This window comes from Schistocerca nitens, chromosome 9 (assembly GCF_023898315.1).
Source record: "Schistocerca nitens isolate TAMUIC-IGC-003100 chromosome 9, iqSchNite1.1, whole genome shotgun sequence".
In the NCBI taxonomy this organism is placed as follows: domain Eukaryota; kingdom Metazoa; phylum Arthropoda; class Insecta; order Orthoptera; family Acrididae; genus Schistocerca; species Schistocerca nitens.
In genome coordinates, this window is record NC_064622.1 from 314037658 (window position 1) to 314059890 (window position 22233).

Genomic DNA, 22233 nt, shown 5'->3' on the forward strand with positions numbered 1-22233 from the left:
AGCCATCACGAGGCAGAGAAAATCCCTGACCCCGCCGGGAATCGAACCCGGGAACCCGGGCGTGGGAAGCGAGAACGCTACCGCACGACCACAAGATGCGGGCAAGGAAATGCAATCCGAAAACAAAGGAAGTAGGGTACAGTACGCTTGTTCGCCCACTACTTCAATACTGCTCAGCAGTGTGGGATCCGTACTAGATAGGGTTGATAGAAGAGATACAGAAGATCCAACGGAGAGCAGCGCGCTTCGTTACAGGATCATTTAGTAATCGCGGAGGCGTTACGGAGATGATAGATAAACTCCAGTGGAAGACTCTGCGGGAGAGACGCTCAGTAGCTCGGTACGGGCTTTTGTTAAAGTTTCGAGAACATACCTTCAACGAAGAGTCAAGCAGTATATTGCTCCCTGCTACGTATATCTCGCGAAGAGACCATGAGGATAAAATCAGAGAGATTAGAGCCCACACAGAAGCATACCGACAATCCTCCTTTCTACGAACAATACGAGACTGGAATAGAAGGGAGAACCGATAGAGGTACTCAGGGTACCCTCCGCCACACACCGTCAGGTGGCTTGCGGAATATGGATATAGATGTAGATGTAGAGAATTTTTAAAGCTACATTTATGGAAACGGCACTTGATTTCTCCGTTAGAAATAAAAAAAAAGTGAAGCCATGCTTTTGAGAACTCAACATATAAGTGGGTGAACCAGAGGACGAAAATTTTTACGAAAATATTTCTTTATGAAACCACTTTTGAAGCTAAATCTAAGAAAATTTGTCCAGGTATTTTGGCTTCTCGGTTGGAAATAAAAATAAAATAGGTACTTCTGCGTTTTTGAAAATATTTCCATATATTAAAACTTTTTAAAGCTACATCTATGAAAATCTGTATTTGAACTCTAAACAAATATGTGCTACAGGGTGAAAGTTTGTGTGGAAATATGACTACAAGGACTGAAAAGACAGGATTAACAAAAAACACCCGGCTCCAGCTACCAGAATATCTCTTTAGTCTGAAGTACATTCGGAAAAGACCATGCTTCTATGTCCTTAATTAGCGTGAAATGCTTAGAAAATGTTGGAATTTATGAAAAATATAAAAACTCTGTTAAAGAAAAACAAAAAAAGGCTGTGCGGACCACATAGTCTACATGAGCGAAGCAGTGGGAAGTAATCTAGTACCAGCTAAAGGCGAAAGAAAGTAAGAGGATGTAATAAATTAAAAGCACCAGTTTGCTTTTGTTCTACAATATTACTTTTATTGTAAACCGGTTTTTGGCTTACAAGGCCTTCTTCAGACCGAACCGACGGAAGATTCTGTTAATAAAAGAGGATGTATTTAATGGCAAGTGTGCTGAAGTACCTAGAATAAAGCAAGATCCAAGTAAATTTGACAGACGTTTGTCTTGCTGAACCACAATTAACATGACGTGTGTCTCCAACAGGAAAGCCGAGGTACACGCAAGAAATGAAAAACAGTTTGCGATTAATGAAATGCTCTGTCCCTGCTTGCGTATTCCAAATATAGATGCGATTTGTATTAAAATAGATACGAATCCTTAAATAACACTTAAAAATATAATTAATTGCTGTTGCTGCGTCAGCCCCGCATAGCAGCACTCTTCAGTGTCTTAGTTTACAGTTACAACTTTCATTATCATAACTATTGCAATTTACAATAATTTTTTAAAAGTGCGTAATGTACCCATACGTAGAGAGAGATTTAGATTTCACCCTTCAGCTTATGTTATTACCATTGGCTAAATTAATCAGTAGAGCGCTCTTTAATGTAAGAGGTATTCCTTTACGCAAGTTAGTTCAACGCACACCCTTCAGGATGCTTTCCGATGACTGTCTGCAGTTTTAGATTTCCCGTCAACTACTCCAACTTCATTATCAGATTTTTCTACGCTCTGTATAATTCCTACGCTAAGTTACGAACTAAGTTTTCTTAGCAATAATTTGAGTAAGTCAAACAGTTGTGTGCTCGAAAATGGACGCAGCCAGAGCTGGGGCGCTGCGACATTTTGCGACTGGCGCCGCAGACTGCGGTTTGAAGTTCGCCACCACCCACAAGCGCGCCCCAACCAGCAATCTCCGCGCCGCCGCCAATGGGATGGACCTCCGCGTTGTGATAAGCGGCATCCAGAGGCAGTAACGCACGGTTCTTGTTCGGCGTTGGTGGGTGACAGCTCTTGTATGGAGTTCCAGGATTGCAGTTCGTAGCTACAGTTAGTATTTGAGATCAGCCTGCGAGACTTGGTCTACAAGTAGAGTGTGTGTGTGAATTCCTAAGGGACCAAACTGCTCAGGTCATCGGTCCATAGACTTACACCCTACTTAAACTAACTTACGCTAAGAACAACACACACACCCATGCCCGAGGGACGACTCGAACCTCCGGCGGGAGGGGCCGCGCAATCCGTGACATGGCGCCTTAAACCGCACGGCCAATCCGCGCGGCGGTCTACAAGTAGAGTCGCCTATAGCCTTCGCATTGGAATAAGTGTTTATTACAGTGATTGACAGTGTGGTGCCCACGGCTGATATAGTCATGTTGACAATGTATTCAATAACGCTTGCCGTGACAGGTCACTGCTTAGTTGTGTCTGACCGCAAGCACATCCAACGAGTTGCTGTACAATTTAAGTATCGCAGCGCAGTGAAGTGTATCTTCGTGTGTCACTAATTTGTCTGCACTGTCACCGTTCCTCCGTCTACCTCGGAGCACTTGAACCTAATATGACGTGTGTGAACCGTTCTACCGAACCGACCTGGCGACGAGAATTCCAAACTCACTACGCTGCATCGTTTCCTGTATCACTTTGCTATTACTCGCTTGCTTGTTCCTTAAATTTTCGTGCTTTTGGAAATTTTTTGTTACAGTCTAGTGCTCTTTGCTGTTTTTGCTGTTTACTTGCTGTGCTGCCACAGTTCACAAGTTAGATTTAGGACTTCTTGTGTGTTTGTATTGGCATTTGTTTACCGTGTCGAAGCCATCGATCCAAACTCCTAATTCGCCTGCCTCACAATTAGCGGCGTCACAAACGCAAAAAAATGGCTCTGAGCACTATGGGACTTAACATCTAAGGTCATCAGTCCCATAGAACTTAGAACTATTTAAACGTAACTAACCTATGGACATCACACACATCCATGCCCGAGGCAGGATTCGAACCTGCGACCGTAGGAGTCGCGAGGTTCCGGACTGAAGCGCCTAGAACCGCTCGGCCACCGCGGACGGCCACAAACGCAAACCCCTGCGGCTCCACTGCTCCATCTAAATCTCTTTCTTCAGTTACAAATGCAGATAATAGCTAGCTTACGGAACTGCTACGCAGATGGCGACAAATGATATGCAGAATCAGACTCCGTCACCCACTGCGCCGCCCACAAGCAGCACAACCTTCGTGCTGACTCCATTTCGACAGTTTGAAGAAGAAAAGGAAGATTGGTCGGAATACTTGCCGCAATTTAAGGCACACAAAATGAAAGGTACTGTGAAGCAGTCTTTTTTGCTGTCCACAGTTGTTGTCGCCGTTTACTGCACTTGTGCGAAGTTATTCTCTACTACGAGGTCAGAACTACACTACTGGCCATTAAAATTGCTACAGACGGCCGGGGTGGCCGAGTGGTTCTAGGCGGAAAAGCGACACCGCTACGGTCGCAGGTTCGAATCCTGCCTCGAGCATGGATGTGTGTGATGCCGTTAAGTTGGTTAGGTTTAAGTAGTTCTAAGTTCTAGGGGACTGATGACCTTAGAAGCTAAGTCCCATAGTGCTCAGAGCCATTTGAACCAAAATTGCTATACCAAGAAGAAATGCAGATGATAAACGGGTATTCATTGGACAAATATGTTATACTGGAACTGACATGTCATTACATTTTCACGCAATTTGGGTGCAAAGATCCTAAGAAATCAGTACCCAGAGCAACCTCTTCTGGTCGTAATAACGGCCTTGATACGCCTGGGCATTGAGTCAAACAGAGCTTGGATGGCGTGTACAGGTACAGCTGCCCATGCAGCTTCAACATCATACCACAGTTCATAAAGAGTAGTGAATGGCGTATTGTGACGAGCCAGTTGCTCGGCCACCATTGACAAGACGTTTTCAGTTGGTGAGAGATCTGGAGAATGTGCTGGCCAGGGCAGCAGTCCAACATTTTCCGTATCCAGAAAGACTCGTACAAGACCTGCAACATGCGGCCGTGCATTATCCTGCTGAAATGTAGGGTTTCGCAGGGATCGAATGAAGGGTAGAGCCACGGGTCGTAACACATCTGAAATGTAGCGTCCACTGTTCAAAGTGTCGTCAACGCGAACAAGAGGTGACCGAGACGTGTAACCAATGGCACCCCATACCATCACGCCGGGTGATACGCCAGTATGGCGATGACGAATACACGCTTCCAAAGTACGTTCATCGCAATGTCGCCAAACACGGATGCGACCATCATGATGCTGTAAACAGAACCTAGATTCAGCCGAAAAAATGACGTTTTGCCATTCGTGCACCCAGGTTCGTCGCTGAGTACACCATCGCAGGCGCTCCTGTCTGTGATGCAGCGTCAAGGGTAACTGCAGCCACGGTCTCCGAGCTGATAGTCCATGTTGCTGCAAACGTCGTCGAACTGTTCGTGCAGATGGTTGTAGTCTTGCAAACGTCCCCTTCTGTTGAGTCAGGGATCGAGACGTGGCTGCACGATCTGTTACAGCCATGCGGATAAGATGCCTGTCATCTCGACTGCTAGTGATACGAGGCCGTTGGGATCCAGTACGGCGTTTACTACCCTCCTGAACCCACCGATTCCATATTCTGCTAACAGTCATTGGATCTCGACCAACGCGAGCAGCAATGTCGCGATACGATAAACCGCAATCGCGATAGGCTACAATCCGACCTTTATCAAAGTCGGAAACGTGACGGTACGCATTTCTCCTCCTTACACGAGGCATCACAACAACGTTTCACCAGGCAACGCCGGTCAACTGCTGTTTGTGTATGACAAATCGGTTGGAAACTTTCCTCATGCCAGCACGTTGTAGGTGTCGCCACCGGCGCCAACCTTGTGTGATGCTCTGAAAAGCTAATCATTTGCATATCACAGCATCTTCTTCCTGTCGGTTAAATTTCGCGTCTGTACCACGTCATCTTCGTGGTATAGCAATTTTAATGGCCAATAGTGTAGTTAGCCACGATGAGCTTATTCAGGCACTGAACATATATTACGAGGATAAGATCAATGTTACGGCCGCTAGATTTGAATTCTTTAGGCTCAAGAAGCAACCAGGTCAAACCTTCAGGCAATGGATGACAGATCTGGAGGGGCTCACAAGACAGTACACATTTAAGTGTGGATGTGGAAAATACTGGAGTGACTCGATGATTCGTGACGCTATTACTCAAAACGTGGCAGATAGTAGAATCCGTGAACAAATCTTAAAATATCCTGACCCCACGCTGCAACAAGTTTTGCAGGTTATTGACTTTCAAAATTCGTGCGACATTCCAGTTTACAGTTTTCATGCAGGGAACATTGGTACCGTGCCCCGAAGAGATAACGTTGCGCGGCAACGTAAGCAGTCCACTTCCAAGGCAAACACACAGCGGCCCAGTCGGGTGCGCCACAGTTCGCCATGTAAACAACTTGGTCGGAAATATACCTACGGGAAATCTTCCCCACACTGTTTCAAATCTCACAAATGTGACCGGTACCCTTTGCGTTACGCGACTTGTTTTGCATGTGGTAAGAACGGACACATTAAAGCTATTTGCCTGCGGGTGACAAAACTTCCGCTCAGAACAAACGCCCACACAATTAACTTTCTCTCTGAGCCGAGCTGTGATTGCTAGTGTAGAACGTAACAGTGAAACTGTGCAATACAAAGAAGTAGTAGTTTCTTCAGTGCAACGCCACTCCAACGAACTTTTGTTGACCTAGTTATTGCTGGCCGAAGTGTTCTTCAGTTTCAGTACGACACGAGTGCCTCAGTGTCACCGCTACATCACAATGATTGGCAATTTGTGGTAAGGACTTATGGAACCAAACTGCTGAGGTCATCGGTCCCTAAGCTTACACGCTACGGATAACTTTCGCTAAGGACAACACACACACACACACACACACACACACACACACACACACACACACACACACATGCCCGAGGGAGGACCCGAACCTCCGACGGGGAGAGCCATGCGGACCGTGCAAGAAGCCCTAGACGGCGTGGCTACCCCGCGCGGCGGAATAATTATGATCTGCTTCGCAAACATAAGTTACGTAAGTTCGCAACTAGGCTGACAACGTATAATGGACAGTATAGCCCGCATCTCGTGGTCGTGCGGTAGCGTTCTCGCTTCCCACGCCCGGGTTCCCGGGCTCGATTCCCGGCGGGGTCAGGGATTTTCTCTGCCTCGTGATGGCTGGGTGTTGTGTGCTGTCCTTAGGTTAGTTAGGTTTAAGTAGTTCTAAGTTCTAGGGGACTGATGACCATAGCTGTTAAGTCCCATAGTGCTCAGAGCCATTTTTTTTGACAGTATAGCATTAGGAACTTTTAGCCTTCCTGCCTTTATCAAAATTTTCAAAATACTATGTCATTCCAGGTTTTGCGTTCACGGGACAGTCCACAGTAGAGGAGAACCTCAGTAATTTGCGTATCCTGTTTAAATTGTTGTCAGAGGCAGGCCTTGATTTCTTCCACTTTTTTGAATTGCATATTGTAGGCAGTATGCAACCGCTTACTTCGTTTGACTCTAGAGACAGTGTTGGTCCGTTGTGTGGCAAATTTAAGGATTTGTTTACTGAGTGCATAGGTAAAGCTGACAATGTTACTGCTTATGCGACGATGAAAGACAATGCACAACCTCGCTTTGGCAGGGCTCGCGCGGTACCATACGCGCTCTGTGAACATGTTGCATAGGAACTTGCGTAGTGGCAGGAAAAAGGCGTCATTGCATTCATCACAGCCAGCTTGTGGGCATCCCTGTTAGTTTTCGTGAAGAAATCTTCAGGGGAACTGAGAATGTGCGGTTCTAGGCGCTACAGTTTGGAACCGCGCGACCGCTACGGTCGCAGGTTCGAATACTGCCTCGGGCATGATTGTGTGTGATGTCATTAGGTTAGTTAGGTTTAAGTAGTTCTAAGTTCTAGGGGACTGATGACCTCAGTAGTTAAGTCCCATAGTGCTCAGAGCCATTTGAACCATTTTTTTGAGAATGTGCGGAGACTAAGGCGACAGTGAATCCTCAGACAGCAGTTGATTCATTCCCACTGTCGCGAACCGATGAGCTTATGGACAGCTTAGTTGCGGGTTGCTACTCCTCCAAGATTGATTTGAGCGATGCCTACCTATAGATTCCATTACATGAACAGGCACAGGAAGTGTTTATGGTTAATATAAACACATGGGACTCTACAAATTACTTCACTTGCCTTTCGGTAGCGCATCTGCACCTGCGGGCTTTCAACGCTATCTGGAACAGTTAACTGCATCTGCGCCATCATGTACAAATTACTTAGGCAACATTGTGGTATCAGGTCGCACAGCAAATGAGCACTTCATTACTTTGCGCACCCTGTTTAAAGTGTTGTCAGAGGCAGGCCTTAAATGTAACAATGGCAAGTGCGTCTTCTTTCAGACTGAAATCGCGTACTTGGGTATTGTGATCAGTTCCCAAGGTGTTCATCCAGCGCAGTCGCACTTTCAAGCTATTCGTGACCTCAAAGAAATCTCTCTGAATTGCAATCAGACTTGGGTAGCTGACCTACTACATCTGCTTCATTCCTCGTACAGCTCAAATCGTGACGCCCTTTCATCATCTTCGACGCAAGAATGTACCTTTCATGTAGTGCCACGAATGTGACATTGCATTTCAAAAATTGGAAGGCGCTTTGCTCAGCGATCGTTGTCTGGTCCATTTTAATTCTGGTACACCAGTTGTCTTGACCACCGGCACATCCTTGTATGGCATTGGCGCAGTACTTTCACACAGATTTGGTTCTGAAGACAGACCAATAAGCTTTTGTCTCCAATCTTCTCAACAAAGCTCAGTCCAGTTATTCGCAGCTCTTAAAATCATCTATGCAGTGAATCAATTTCTCCAATATCTGTGTCGAAGGAAATTCTACTTAGTCACTGACCACAAACCGCTGCAGTCACTTTTCAACCCGGCCAAGCCTATTCCAAACTGCACTGCACAAAAATTGCAACGATGGGCTCTTATTCTCTCGCATTATCACTACGAGATGATTTACAGGCCTACATCCAAGCACGCCAATGCGGACAAACGCGTCTTTCCGTGGCACCAGATGGAGACTTTGACACATCAGAAGCATCATGTTGTCACATTGATGCTCTGGACCAATTCTCCTTACATCACCAGAAGATCGCCCAGACAGTGGAAGCAGACCATGACTTGCAGATTTTGTTGCGCTGCGGCTGCATGGATTCGTCTCGCTCAGTTCAAAAAATGTGTGTGAAATGTTATGGGACTTAACTGCTAAGGTCATCAGTCCCTAAGCTTACACACTACTTAACCTAAATTATCCTAAGAACAAACACAGACATCCATGCCCGAGGGAGGACTCGAACCTCCGCCGGGACCAGCCGCACAGTTCTCGCTCAGTGAAACAAATCATTACTTTGCACGTAGGAATGACTTGCCAGTGCTTCAAGGTGTTACTCTGCTACGCACTGAATTACAACAATCGCGTGTGGCAATCCCAAAAGCTCTCCAGAGACATGTAATCAAATTGCTCCAGCAGGGACACTGGAGCGTGGTCGACACGAAACAATTGGCTCGCAGACACTGCACTTGATTCGCCATGGACGCTAAAACAGAACAGATGATGACACAATGCCTTGCATGTGCGGAACACCAGGCAGCCCCTTCTCAACATTTCCTTGATTGACCAAAACCATAAGCACCTTGGCAGCGCGTTCATTTGGACTTAACTGGACCCTAATGGAATATTCACCGGCTGATTGTTGTCGACGCGTATAGTAAGTTTCCTTTTGTCGTGCCCATGAATTCAAACATCGACACGTTGCACACTCGAGTCTTGCGGTCCACATTTTGCACTGAAGGTCTTCCAGAGTTGCTAGTGACTGAGAACGGACCTCAATATATATCGGGAGATCATGAGGACTTTTCGGTAACCAATGGCATTTGTCACATCACCAGTGCGCCTTCTCACCCTCGATCAAACTGAGAAGCGGAGACCTTCATGTGACTTTCAAACAGCAGATTGACAACCACCCCACACGGTAACTAGCTTTGCTGCTCGTTGTCTCCTCTTACAGCTCCCAGCTCTGCAACGGCCCTCCATCAGCGGCGCTGCTCCACGGACGGAAGCACCGCACACTGCTTCTCCTGCTGCACCCACTTAGGCATTTTATAAAGCTAATAATTTTTTTCCAGACTGTACAGCAGACGGATGAGCTGGAAATGTGGCAATATTGTAAAATCATTAGGTAGATCCATGTTTCTTGTATAGGGTCCAGGAGGTTTGCAGCCCTTTAATTTTCGAGATCCTGCCGCCGAATCTTCGTTTACAGATTCGTCGTCTGGCCGCATGATGCAGTCTGCACTATATCTGACGACGTGGCGTCAGGAATCGCACTACCAGGCTCCGAACCCATGGACGTCGACCCCGACACCTGAGCTGTGTGCAAGCACATCCAACGAGTTGTTGGACAACATACGTATTACAGCGCAGTAAAGTGTATATTCGTGTGTCACTAATTTGTCTGCACTATTACAGTTCGTCCATCCACCTCGGTGCACTTAAATCTAATACGACATGGGCGAGCCATTCTACTAGACGACCTGGTGCACATCACAAACAAGAATGGTCCACGTATTTTACGCATTTAGTGTCGTCGCTCAAAATGTACCTGTTCTCTAGGTACATGTACAGCCTTGTCAAGTATGGCGGGGTGGACGCCTGAAACACTGCCCTGTTCTTGCCACTGGACTTTGGCAATCACGAAGTTACCTTACGCGAACTATAAATATTGAAGTCTACAAACAGTAATGTCTAAAGATGAAGTCAATAGGTAACGAACCATGAAAGCTGTTGCACATTATTTAGACAAACCTAAAAAATGTGTTAAGTGAAAACAAACTTCCGTTACATGTTTTACAAATTCCTAAAATATAGCCGGCCGTGGTGGCCGAGCGGTTCTAGTCGCTACAGTCTGCAACTGCGCGACCGCTACGGTCGCAGGTACGAATTCTGCGTCGGGCATGGATGTGTGTGATGTCCTTAGGTTAGTTAGGTTTAAGTAGTTCCAAGTTCTAGGGGACTGATGACCTCAGAAATTAGGTCCCATAGTGTTCAGAGCCATTTGAACCATTTGAACCTAAAATATAATATAGTTCCTACCTGGCAAAAGCCCTTCCCACCAAACTATGAGTACACTTCAAGTCAGATTCGTCGATCACATCATTCACCCCTCTGCCACTATCATTCTCGAAAAGCTACAGCCTTCTAACTGTTAACACATAATTAAGTACGTTCCCGCTGGTATCCACTCGACTTGCAGTATAAACATCTGCATCATCTGTTCCCAAAACATTTTCAACATTCAAATCGGTCTTTCGTCTGAACATTTTCAGAGCATCACTCAATAATCTCGCCGTTATCATTACACATAAAGTCCGACCCCGGTAGCTGATCGACACGGTAGCTCACCGTGTTCGGTCAGAGGGCCGATTGTCCTCTGTACCAAAAAAAATGAGTGAAGGAATCAACGATCAACTTGACCAAAGGAAACGAACAATTAAAAACAAAAAAAAAAAAAAAAAAAAAAAAAACGTGGTCAGCGCGACACAATGTCAGTCCTAAGGGCCCGGGTTCGATCGCGGCTGGGTTGGAGATTTTCCCCGCTCAGGGACTGGGTGTTGTGTTGTCCTAATCATCATCATTTCATCCCCATCGACGCGCAAGTGGCCGAAGTGGCGTCAAATCGAAAGACTTGACCCAGCGAAGGGTCTACCCCTCGGTAGACCCTAGTCACACATTTACATTTATTACACACAAACATCGCGCTTGTACTCCTGAACGGCGGTGAATAGTTCCTATCAACAAAGTATAATCACTAGTACACCATCCAACATATTATGACTTCTTTACATCTTTATAATCACACCCTCATCGCTAATTTTGTCTAACGTTTTAGCAGTTTATTATTACTGCCTCAATCTCTTATTACGACGTCATTCACTCTCTATGCGGAGGGAGGAGGAGGAGATTAGTGTTTAACGTCCCGTCGACAACGAGATCATTAGAGGCGGAGTGCAAGCTCGGGTGAGGGAAGGATGGGGAAGGGAATCGGCCGTGCCCTTTCAAAGGAACCATCCCGGCATTTGCCTGAAGCGATTTAGGGAAATCACGGAAAACCTAAATCAGGATGGCAGGAGACGGGATTGAACCGTCGTCCTCCCGAATGCGAGTCCAGTGTGCTAACCACTGCGCCACCTCGCTCGGTCACTCTCTATGCGTAAGGCTTCTATGAATTTAACATTTTCAGGTAATTCGTCGTGAAAAATTATTCAACTTTCATACATATCAAGACATAGATTTGTATTTGCTGATAGCGTTCTGGTAAGACTCTCTGTCTTCGTCTTGGAATGCATTTACTTATTTACTGAAGTAATCTGCATCTCCTATGATCTACACGTTTGTGCTTTGGGTGTATATCGCGGATATCACACTCATCACTTTTGCATGAATGACCGTATAACCTCCCAATCCCATCTCCGCGGCAGCTTCTCTTGCTATTTCGGAATGTGAAGGATTGTGGAGAAATGGATGCTGTATGCGCCTACTTATGAGGAAGAAATGTGAGAACACATGAGACGGAGCCTGTTACTGAACGCTGATTTGTCGTTCTTAATTTAAGACGGCTATTTACGGAGTATTTTCATCACTTTTCGAGTTACATTCTTCTTTTGCTTCTGATGCGCAATGCGCAAACAAATGAAACATGAAAACGAACTAATAAAAAATCACGTGACATTCTGTAAAGTAGCGTAGATGTGTTTCTACCATATACACTGCCATCTGTGGCATCTGAAAGTGCGACGGACGTCCGAAACTCTTATCATTGCCTGTCGTAATCTCCGGTTTAAACAGCGATAAACACAGCAGTCGTTTCTGTATAAAGAAAGTGCGGCTCTCATGGAAAAGGGAATCCAGTCACTGTTATCTTACGCGCATAACTTCCGCAAGAAATATCGCCTCAAATCATGTGTCGTTAAATGAATGTTAACATTAAATGAAAGAACAAGGTTACTGCTACCAGTCACTGCTTGTTTATCTCCACGACGCTTACAAAATATGACAGTATACATGTGATGTGTTAAGACAGTGAAAGGAACCTGTGTCACAAGTTCTTCCAAAAAATCGTAACACAACACACACACAAATGTCATACTAACAAATGTAAATGCACTTGATGACGGAGGTTTAAAACTTTGGAAACGCGTCGTGGAGATAAATAAACAGTGACTGGTAATAGTAAACTTGTTGTTTCATTTAATATCAATAACAGTCACGGTAAAGTCTAAGCTAAAATGTTCGCGTTTAATGTTATCATTATTGTTTACTCTTTACTTACGATGAACTCGAAGTGGCAATCAGTAGTTATTACTTAGGAGAACAAGAATTTCTCAGCCGAAATCACTATAAAGACAGTTATTGTTGCAGGCTGGAGTGGCCGAGCGGCCGCAGGTTCGAATCCTGCCTCGGGCATGGATGTGTGTGATGTCCTTAGGTTAGTTAGGCTTGAGTAGTTCTAAGTTCTAGGGGACTGATGACCTCAGAAGTTAAGTCCCATAGTGCTCAGAGCCATTTGAACAGTTATTGTTGTGGCGCCCTGGTAGGCATGAAATGTTTTGGCGAATTGTGACGTACACTGTAACTTTTCAAAAATGGTTCAAATAGCTCTGATCACTATGCGACTTAACATCCGAGGTCATCAGTCCCCCAGAACTTAGAACTACTTAAACCTAACTAACCTAAGGACGTCACACACATCCACGCCCGAGGCAGGATTTGAACCTGCGACCGTAGCGGTCGCTCGGCTCCAGACTGTAGCGCCTAGAACCGCTCGGCCACTCATGCCGGCAGTAACTTTTAATTCTGACGTCCCAACACATCGCTCATTTAATGTTTGTGTACCTGGAAATTCAATGGAATGATTTTTTGTGTAGTTGGCACAATATGTTTGTAATAATGTTCAAGATGTGAAGATGGTAGCTTAAATTTAGCGAAACGGTTATAATAGTAAAGTTTTTTATAGCGATCTGGGCTAAGTAGTTCTTTTTCCACTATTTAGTCTTGCTTTAGTTCCAGTGTCTAACTTCAGTGTTCGGAATTTCGTGTACGCTGTTATTTTTATCTCACATGATTGTTAGTTACAAGAGAATCAATTATACGACTGTGCCATTTCACTTTGCTCATAATATGATGACTACATATAAATCTGGAGATTATCTACATTCTTCCAGGCGGCCATGAGTTTACACATTACTTCATAACTATTTGAGGCTTGCAAGAATAGTCTAAATAGAAAATAAAAATATCGCTTCAATCAGCGGTAATACTTTTTCATACCAAGCTTTTTATTTGATTTTCTTTGTTACGTCTTTCGAATGTATCAGAATGCTTCTTGTAATTCGATCTGCGCCATCCGTCCCCCAATGTCACCTTTTGCATCTTTCCTCACGAAGAGAGCATTTGCCCCACTCTTCTGTCAATTCAGTTCTGAACAACATTAAGATCCTGAGATCGGGAGAGGTTTTCAGTAACTTCACGCAACTAACAGTATAGTCTCAGTTCATTGTGTATTTTGATGTTTCGAGTCGTTACTTTGGAAAGTCGATCTCATGCTCAGTTTGTCAGCCTCGGAAAATGTTCAGGGAGCTGTCTGTAGTCAGAGTATCGACGTTAAATGTAAGACCATCCATTCCAGCCCCCTCCAGCACCTGTAGTGACTACATTTTTATTTGAATTTTACGATACATCTTTTGTAACTTCTTACATGTCTATCCCATACGCGTACTTTGTAACCTAATTTGCGAATATATTTACTTTCACACGCAAATAGAACATCTGCCAGGCACTCATTTTTCTTAATGAGTTATGTTTTTGTTAAGCCAGACCTTTCTGCTGGTTGTCATAACTAACATAGGGCTTCTTTTCTTGCTACTGACCAGATGCATGTAATCATCGCTACGTAGTGTTCCCGTAACAGTTTCTGGACTGAATTTCTTTCCACTCTCCTTAAATTTTGTTTCTTATTTAGGAGCTCATCGAGGCGAGGATTTCTCTTTCTGTTCCAAAAGGGACGTTTTTCTACGTTACTAAAAGTTTGTAGCTAGGTCCCAGATGGGCGTGCGTCGCGTATATATTTCTGACTCAGTCTATAATTTCGCAAAATCTTGAGCGGAGTATCTTTCCAGTTCAAAACCCCATTTTTATCCCCAGATACCGTTACTAAAAGGAGTCATTGGGGCCTTTCCACCCGTTTCTCGTCTAACACTGCTATCGCTATCAGTAGCGCTATACACAACTATAAATGCAACGTACACTTGACATTCCTGAATGTTTAAATAAGAGAAAATTCGCTCGCAATCTAGGTGGACAAAAGTTTGTGAGTGATATTTAGACGTCCTACCCCCATGAACCATGGACCTTGCCGTTGGTGGGGAGGCTTGCGTGCCACAGCGATACAGATGGCCGTACCGTAGGTGCAACCACAACGGAAGGGTATCTGTTGAGAGGCCAGACAAACGTGTGATTCCTGAAGAGGGGCAGCAGCCTTTTCAGTAGTTGCAGGGGCAACAGTCTCGATGATTGACTGATCTGGCCTTGTAACACTAACCAAAACGGCCTTGCTGTGTTGGTACTGCGAACGGCTGAAAGCAAGGGGAAACTACAGCCGTAATTTTTCCCGAGGGCATGCAGCTTCACTGTATGGTTAAACGATGATGGCGTCCTCTTGGGTAAAATATTCCGGAGGTAAAATAGTCCCCCATTCGGATCTCCGGGCGCGGACTACTCAGGAGAACGTCGTTATCAGGAGAAAGAAAACTGACGTTCTACGGATCGGAGCGTGGAATGTCAGATCCCTTAATCGGGCAGGTAGGGTTGAAAATTTAAAAAGGGAAATGGATAGGTTGAGGTAGTGGGAATTAGTGAAGTTCGGTGGCAGGAGGAACAAGACTTCTGGTCAGGTGAATACAGGGTTATAAATACAAAATCAAATAGGGGTAATGCAGGAGTAGGTTTAATAATTAATAAAAAAATAGGAGTGCGGGTAAGCACTCCAAACAGCATAGTGAACGTACTATAGTGGCCCATGCCTACTATACTAGTACAAGTTTATATGCCAACTAGCTCTTCAGATGATGAAGAAATTGAAGAAATGTATGATGAAATAAAAGAAATTATTCAGATAGTGAAGGGCGACGAAAATTTAATAGTCATGGGTGAATGGAATTCGAGAGTAGGAAAAGGGAGAGAAGGAAACATAGTGGGTGAATATGGATTTGGGGTAAGAAATGAAAGAGGAAGCCGTGCTTCAAGAATCATAAAAGAAGGTTGTATACATGGAAGAATCCTGGAGATACTAGAAGGTATCAGATAGATTATATAAAATGGTAAGACAGAGATTTAGGAACCAGGTTTTAAATTGTAAGACATTTCCAGGGGCAGATGTGGACTCTGACCACAATCTATTGGTTATGAACTGTAGATTAAAACTGAACAAACTGCAAAAAGGTGGGAATTTAAGGAGATGGGACCTGGATAAACTGACTAAACCAGAGGTTCTACAGAGTTTCAGGGAGAGCATAAGGGAACAATCGACAGGAATGGGGAAAGAAATGCAGTAAATAAGAATGGGTAGCTCTGAGGGATGAAGTAGTGAAGGCAGCAGAGCATCAAGTAGGTAAAAAGACGAGGGCTTGTAGAAATCCTTGGGTAACAGAAGAAATATTGAATTTAATTGATGAAAGGAGATAATATAAAAACGCAGTAAATGAAGCAGGCAAAAAGGAATACAAACGCCTCAAAAATGAGATCGACAGGAAGTGCAAAATGGCTAAGCAGGGATGGCTAGAGGACAAAAGTAAGAATGCAGAGGCTTATCTCACTAGGGGTAAGATAGATACTGCCTACAGGAAAATTAGAGAGACCTTTGGAGAAAAGAGAGCCACTTATAAGAATATCAAGAGCTCAGATGGAAACCCAGTTCTAACCAAAGAAGGGAAAGCAGAAAGGTGGAAGGAGTATATAGAGGGTCTATACAAGGGCGATGTACTTGAGGACAATATTATGGAAATGGAAGAGGATGTAGATCAAGATGAAATGGGAGATACGATACTGCGTGAAGAGTTTGACAGAGCACTGAAAGACCCGAGTTGAAACAAGGCCCCGGGAGTAGACAACATTTCATTAGAACTACTGATGGCCTTGCGAGAGCCAGTCCTGACAAAAACTCTACCATCTGGTGAGCAAGATGTACGAGACAGGCGAAATACCCTCAGACTTCAAGAAGAATATAATTCCAATCCCAAAGAAAGCAGGTGTTGACAGATGTGAAAATTACCGAACTATCAGTTTAATAAGTCACAGCTGCAAAATACTAACGCGAATTCTTTACAGACGAATGGAAAAACTGGTAGAAGCGGACCTCGGGGAAGATCAGTTTGGATTCCGCAGAAATGTCGGAACACGTGAGGCAATACTGACCCTATGACGTATCTTAGAAAATAGATTAAGGAAAGACAAACCTACATTTCTAGCATTTGTGGACTTAGAGAAAGCTTTTGACAATGTTGACTGGAATACTCTCTTTCAAATTCTGAAGGTGGCAGGGGTAAAATACAGGGAGCGAAAGGCTATTTACAATTTGTACAGAAACCAGAAGGCAGTTATAAGAGTCGAGGGACATGAAAGGGAAGCAGCGGTTGGGAAGGGAGTGGGACAGGGTTGTAGCCTCTCCCCGATGTTATTCAATCTGTATTCGGAGTAGGTATTAAAATCCATGGAGGAGAAATAAAAACCTTAAAGTTCCCCGATGACATTGTAATTGTGTCAGAGACAGCAAAGGCCTTGGAAGAGCAGTTGAACGGAATGGACAGTGTCTTGAGGGGAGGATATAAGATGAACATCAACAAAAGCAAAACGAGGATTATGGAATGTAGTCAAATTAAGTTGGGTGATGCTGAGAGAATTAGATTAGGAAATGAGACACTTAAAGTAGTAAAGGAGTTTTGCTATTTGGGGAGCAAAATAACTGATGATGGTCTAAGTAGAGAGGATATAAAATGTAGACTGTCAATGGCAAGGAAAGCGTTTCTGAAGAAGAGAAATTTGTTAACATCGAGTATAGATTTAAGTGTCAGGAAGTCGTTTCTGAAACTATTTGTATGGAGTGTAGCCATGTATGGAAGTGAAACATGAACGATAAATAGTTTGGACAAGAAGAGAATAGAAGCTTTCGAAATGTGGTGCTACAGAAGAATGCTGAAGATTAGATATGTAGATCAAATAACTAATGAGGAAGTATTGTATAGAATTGGGGAGAAGAGGAATTTGGGGCACAACTTGACAAGAAGAAGGAACCGGTTGGTAGGACATGTTCTGAGGCATCAAGGGATCACGAATTTGGCATTGGAGGGCAGCGTGGAGGGTAAAAATCGTAGAGGGATACCAAGAGATGAATACACTAAGCAGATTCAGAAGGATGTAGGTTGCAGTAAGTACTGGGAGATGAGGAAGCTTGCACAGGATAGAGTAGCATGGAGAGCTGCATCAAACCAGTCTCAGGACTGAAGACAACAACAACAACAACATTTAGACGTCATTTGAAACCCAGGAGGGAACAATATCTGCATCTGTCAGGCACTGCAGTCTGGAACCGCGCGACCGCTACGGTCGCAGGTTCGAATCCTGCCTCGGACGTGGATGTGTGCTATGTCCTTAGGTTAGCGAGGTTTAAGTAGTCCTAAGATCTAGGGGACTGATGATCTCAGAAGTTAAGTCCCATAGTGCTCAGAGCCATTTGAACAATTTTTGTCAGTTAGGAATTTTGAAAGAGTGCAGTTATGACTTTGGAAATACAACGTCCCCTCCGATTAATATCTATTGCTTTCTACGCCCTGCATTTATTTTGTGAAATGTTATGAATAACAGTTGTAGCAAGCGATTGAACGGCCACACATTAAAGTGAGAACGGCGTTTTAAACCGAAATGTTAGGCTCATATTCCGCGGCGCGCTTACAGTTCATGACAGCAATATTGGCGTTTAAAGCCTTCCGATGGCATCGTGCTAAAGTGCTGCACGTCATGCGCGTGCGTTTATGAGTTCTTTGTCCGTGAACACGTAAGCGCTTGTCACGCAATTTCCAGGGAGCAACACGAGCTGTAACAGCTGCCTAGAGCTTCACATCTTAATTCCTACAGTCAGACTATTACCACATATCCTAGGAAGAAGAGAGGTTCAACATAGATTGTGTTGCCAACAACAGCCTCATGACAGGGACTTTACTAGCTGCCAGCGTCCCCAAGTACTTCGTGGCAGTACTTCGCGGGGTAGTATTCTACCTGTCAGGAAGTTTCGTATCAGCGCACAATCCGCAGCAGAGTGAAAATTTCATTCCTAAACATACCCAGGTTGTTTCTAGGCCATGTCTCCGCAATATGCTTTCTTCCAGGAGTGCTACTTCTACAGGGTTCGCAGGAGAGCCTATGTGAAATTCGGAAGGTAGGAGACCACGTACTGGCAGAATTAAACCCGTGAGGACGATTCGTGAATCGTGATTGGTCGGTAGAGCACTTGCCCGCGAAAGGGAAAGGAACTGAGTTCGAGTCTCTGACTGGCACAAAGTTTTAATCTGACAGGAACTTTCAGATATTGTTTTATTTGTGAGCACCACCATGTCATCAGCAATTCTGATGCAATTAATAGCTTAGTCTCTTACGATTAATCCTTCCATCCCCACTTCTAACATGTCCATAATCCAGTCTTTGATATACATGGTAACCAGAGCTGGTGAATGGTAACCAGAACTGGTGAAAGACACCAACCGTGTCTTACTCTTCTCGCAATATCAAAATAGTGTATCAACCATTTCCTAGCTTCAAGGTTTGTTTTTATCTTCTGAGTAAATGTTTAAATAGTCTTGTTCTTCTGAATCATGTTCTTCAATTTCATAATTTGGCTCTGAGCACTATGGGACTTAACATCTATGGTCATCAGTCCCCTAGAACTTAGAACTACTTAAACCTAACTAACCTAAGGACAGCACACAACACCCAGCCATCACGAGGCAGAGAAAATCCCTGACCCCGCCGGGAATCGAACCCGGGAACCCAGGTGTGGGAAGCGAGAACGCTACCGCACGACCACGAGATGCGAGCAATTTCATAATTTCCATTCTCTCAGTCAAAGTTTAAAGGTCTCTTTTGGACCCATGCTATATCGCGCTGGAACGTGGTTTCTGCGGGAATGGTTGCCTGTTTGTAGACCAGGGGGGGGGGGGGGGGGGGGGCATAATGCATACGAAAGAAATTATCGCTGCGCACTACTGCTGAAAGCCAGCAGAAATGAATCGCTACGGAATGTGTGGCTCTGTCAGCTGAGTGAAAGACCCTTGTGTTCTAATTTAGATAAAAGGAGATAACACATTTTACTTAAAGGAAAGTGCTTGTCTCTATTTATTATGTTATCTGCCAGTCTAACTTCAGTTGATACCTTTAATACACAATCCCTATGGTGGAACGCAGAGCAACTATCAGTTACTCACCTTATATCACTTGGTGTTCCTCGGTGCTCCGCCACCGCAGATTTCTCAGGTGGCAGTAGTCGTGTGTGGCGATGGTGCTATACACATCTGACGTGAACGGTGCGAATAGTGCGGCCAATATACGTTTTCCTACAATGGCGGGGGATTCTGTAAACATCGGACTTCCTCAACCCTAGATCATATTTAAGAGCGACAAGGAGAGCTCTGATATTGGCTGGAGCACAAAACACACTTTCAGCATTATACCTGTTTATAATCCTTTCTATCTTTGAAGATACGCTACCAGCATATTGCACGAAAGGACCCATTCAACATTCATCTTCTACTAGATGGCACAAAGCCCAAACTTCAAAGCACGACGTATCTGTTTGTCAGTCTATTCATTCTGTTTGAACACAATCTGAAGATTTTATAGTTCCTTTTACCTCTAAAAAATTATCTGTGAGTTTCTGAAACACTTTGTACTTTATAAAACGTCACGTACGTCGACGACGTCTAAGGTTGATCACTACCTCGGCAGAGCGTGGGATATACAGTTCAACCAGACCAAATTACTTGCACAGAAGTTATCCTATAGTTGAAAGCCCCGTCAGATTTTTGAGCAGAGTCTTTGTCATCAATACAAAGATCAGCAAAACATAATATTAACGATCTGGTTTCTGACCATGTACTTGAGATGATGTCACGTCTACTTGGCCATGTTGGTGTTTCATAGGCCCGGTTGAATCCACTTCATCGGCTCCTCGGTGCACATGCAACCCAGTTCTTCGCATCAGAGATTTAGTACCTGAAACACAAGGTCTCACTCAGTTTCACAAAACTGTACGTACGCTCCTGATTTCTTTTTTAAAACTGTGATCACGATGTTTCCATCTTCTTCCAGTGTCCTGCTCTCTCATTTCATCTTGCCGTCAGTCACGCCACTTTATTCTATTTCATCACGTTCTGCTTTCTTCCCATCTTACACACTTCTTATTATATCCACTGCTGCTAGCGCTCATACTCTAAATACAAGTGTCAGTAATTTGTCCTTATTGTTGTACTTGACAGGAACTAATATGAACTGTTTTTACTGCGCTCTTTGGGTCGTATTAATTTCTTAATGTAGGATTATGCACCAGATCTAACTTATACTTGTCATATTAGATGCAATGCAAAATAAGCAGAATGTTTGGCGAGATCTGAGATTGTCTTATTCTCTGCAGATTAAATAATTCAGTAAATAAAGGTAAATGGATTATATATTCCCAAAATAAGCGCCAATGTGTCATTCAATAGAGTCCCATATTTTTAAAGAGAAGCATCTTGTGTTCATGTTCTAGGTGTAACAAGAATCGACGGCCTGACGACGAAATACGAACGTATGCGTAGTGGATATGAGTTACACTGAATCGTGTCGCATTTTCTCAGTGGACGCAGGTCAGCAAGCTGAGAAGCCGGACATTGGCCTTAATTTCAGCATTCGTGACGTGGAATGTTTTACATGTATACAGCTCACCTTTCTGCGATAATAAGACATAAAAAGTAAAGAAAGAAAAAAGGATATAAAGAAATACGTTAACTGCAATTTACAAGCACATATCTGATAGAAGATAAGTCGCATAGTGATAACTCGGCGATATCTTCATATTATGTATACATTTAACGCTTACCTTTGTAGATTAAAGACACGTAAAATTCAACAGTCGAGAAACTATAGCTTCAAGCTCTTTGCCCCATTTGGGACATAAATGTACGATTGAAAGTGGGAAGTGCGCGTGAGGAGTAGTACGGTGTCCCAGATGAAACTTCTAGATTCTGACATGTTTGTGCAACAAGAGCAGAGTGTTCCCAAAAGTCGCGATGGCCAACAAATAACTAAGCCTGTCTTGAAATGTCTTCTTCATCTTCTTCTTCACCTGCTTCTTCAGCTTCTCCGCATCCAATTCTACACTTTGTTCTCTTTCTCGTTCCCTTCCCCTTTCCTCCTTATCTAATTTCTTCCTCTCGCTCTATCAAATTCACGTACTCCATTATACACAAAGATTACAATTTTTAACTCAGTGGAAGGAATAAAAGAGATAAAGCAAGCAAACGAAATAAAAAGTAAAGAGTATATAATAATAGCATAAGGTATGAATTCAATAAAAAAAGGAGGTGAAGTATTTTAAAACATTTATCCCTGTGGTTCAGGGTCCCCTACTGTCATGTCACATACTACAATAAATCAGCGAAACTAGATTTACACCTTCACATAAAGGAAATACTGGTATACGTTTGATACCAGTAAGACACGTGTAGCGGCTAGGGTGACTCTCAAAGACAAAGTTACACTCATGCTTCATGCAAATCTTACTTAACAATGATGATCTTGTACCTTCCTCTTTTAAGCCATATAGCCATCTGAACTGTAGACTGCACATTTAGG

The 22233-nt window shown here is 43.9% G+C and overlaps 1 protein-coding gene and 1 non-coding gene across 2 annotated transcripts in view; both read right to left on the minus strand.

Moving 5' to 3' along the window:
- The window catches only part of LOC126204205 (radial spoke head protein 3 homolog), a 340719-nt gene that overhangs the window by 133519 nt on the left and 184967 nt on the right, over positions 1-22233 (minus strand). The window lies entirely within an intron of this gene.
- Trnaa-cgc (transfer RNA alanine (anticodon CGC)) lies at positions 11421-11493 on the minus strand. The gene has a single exon. It is a non-coding gene; the product is annotated as a tRNA-Ala (tRNA).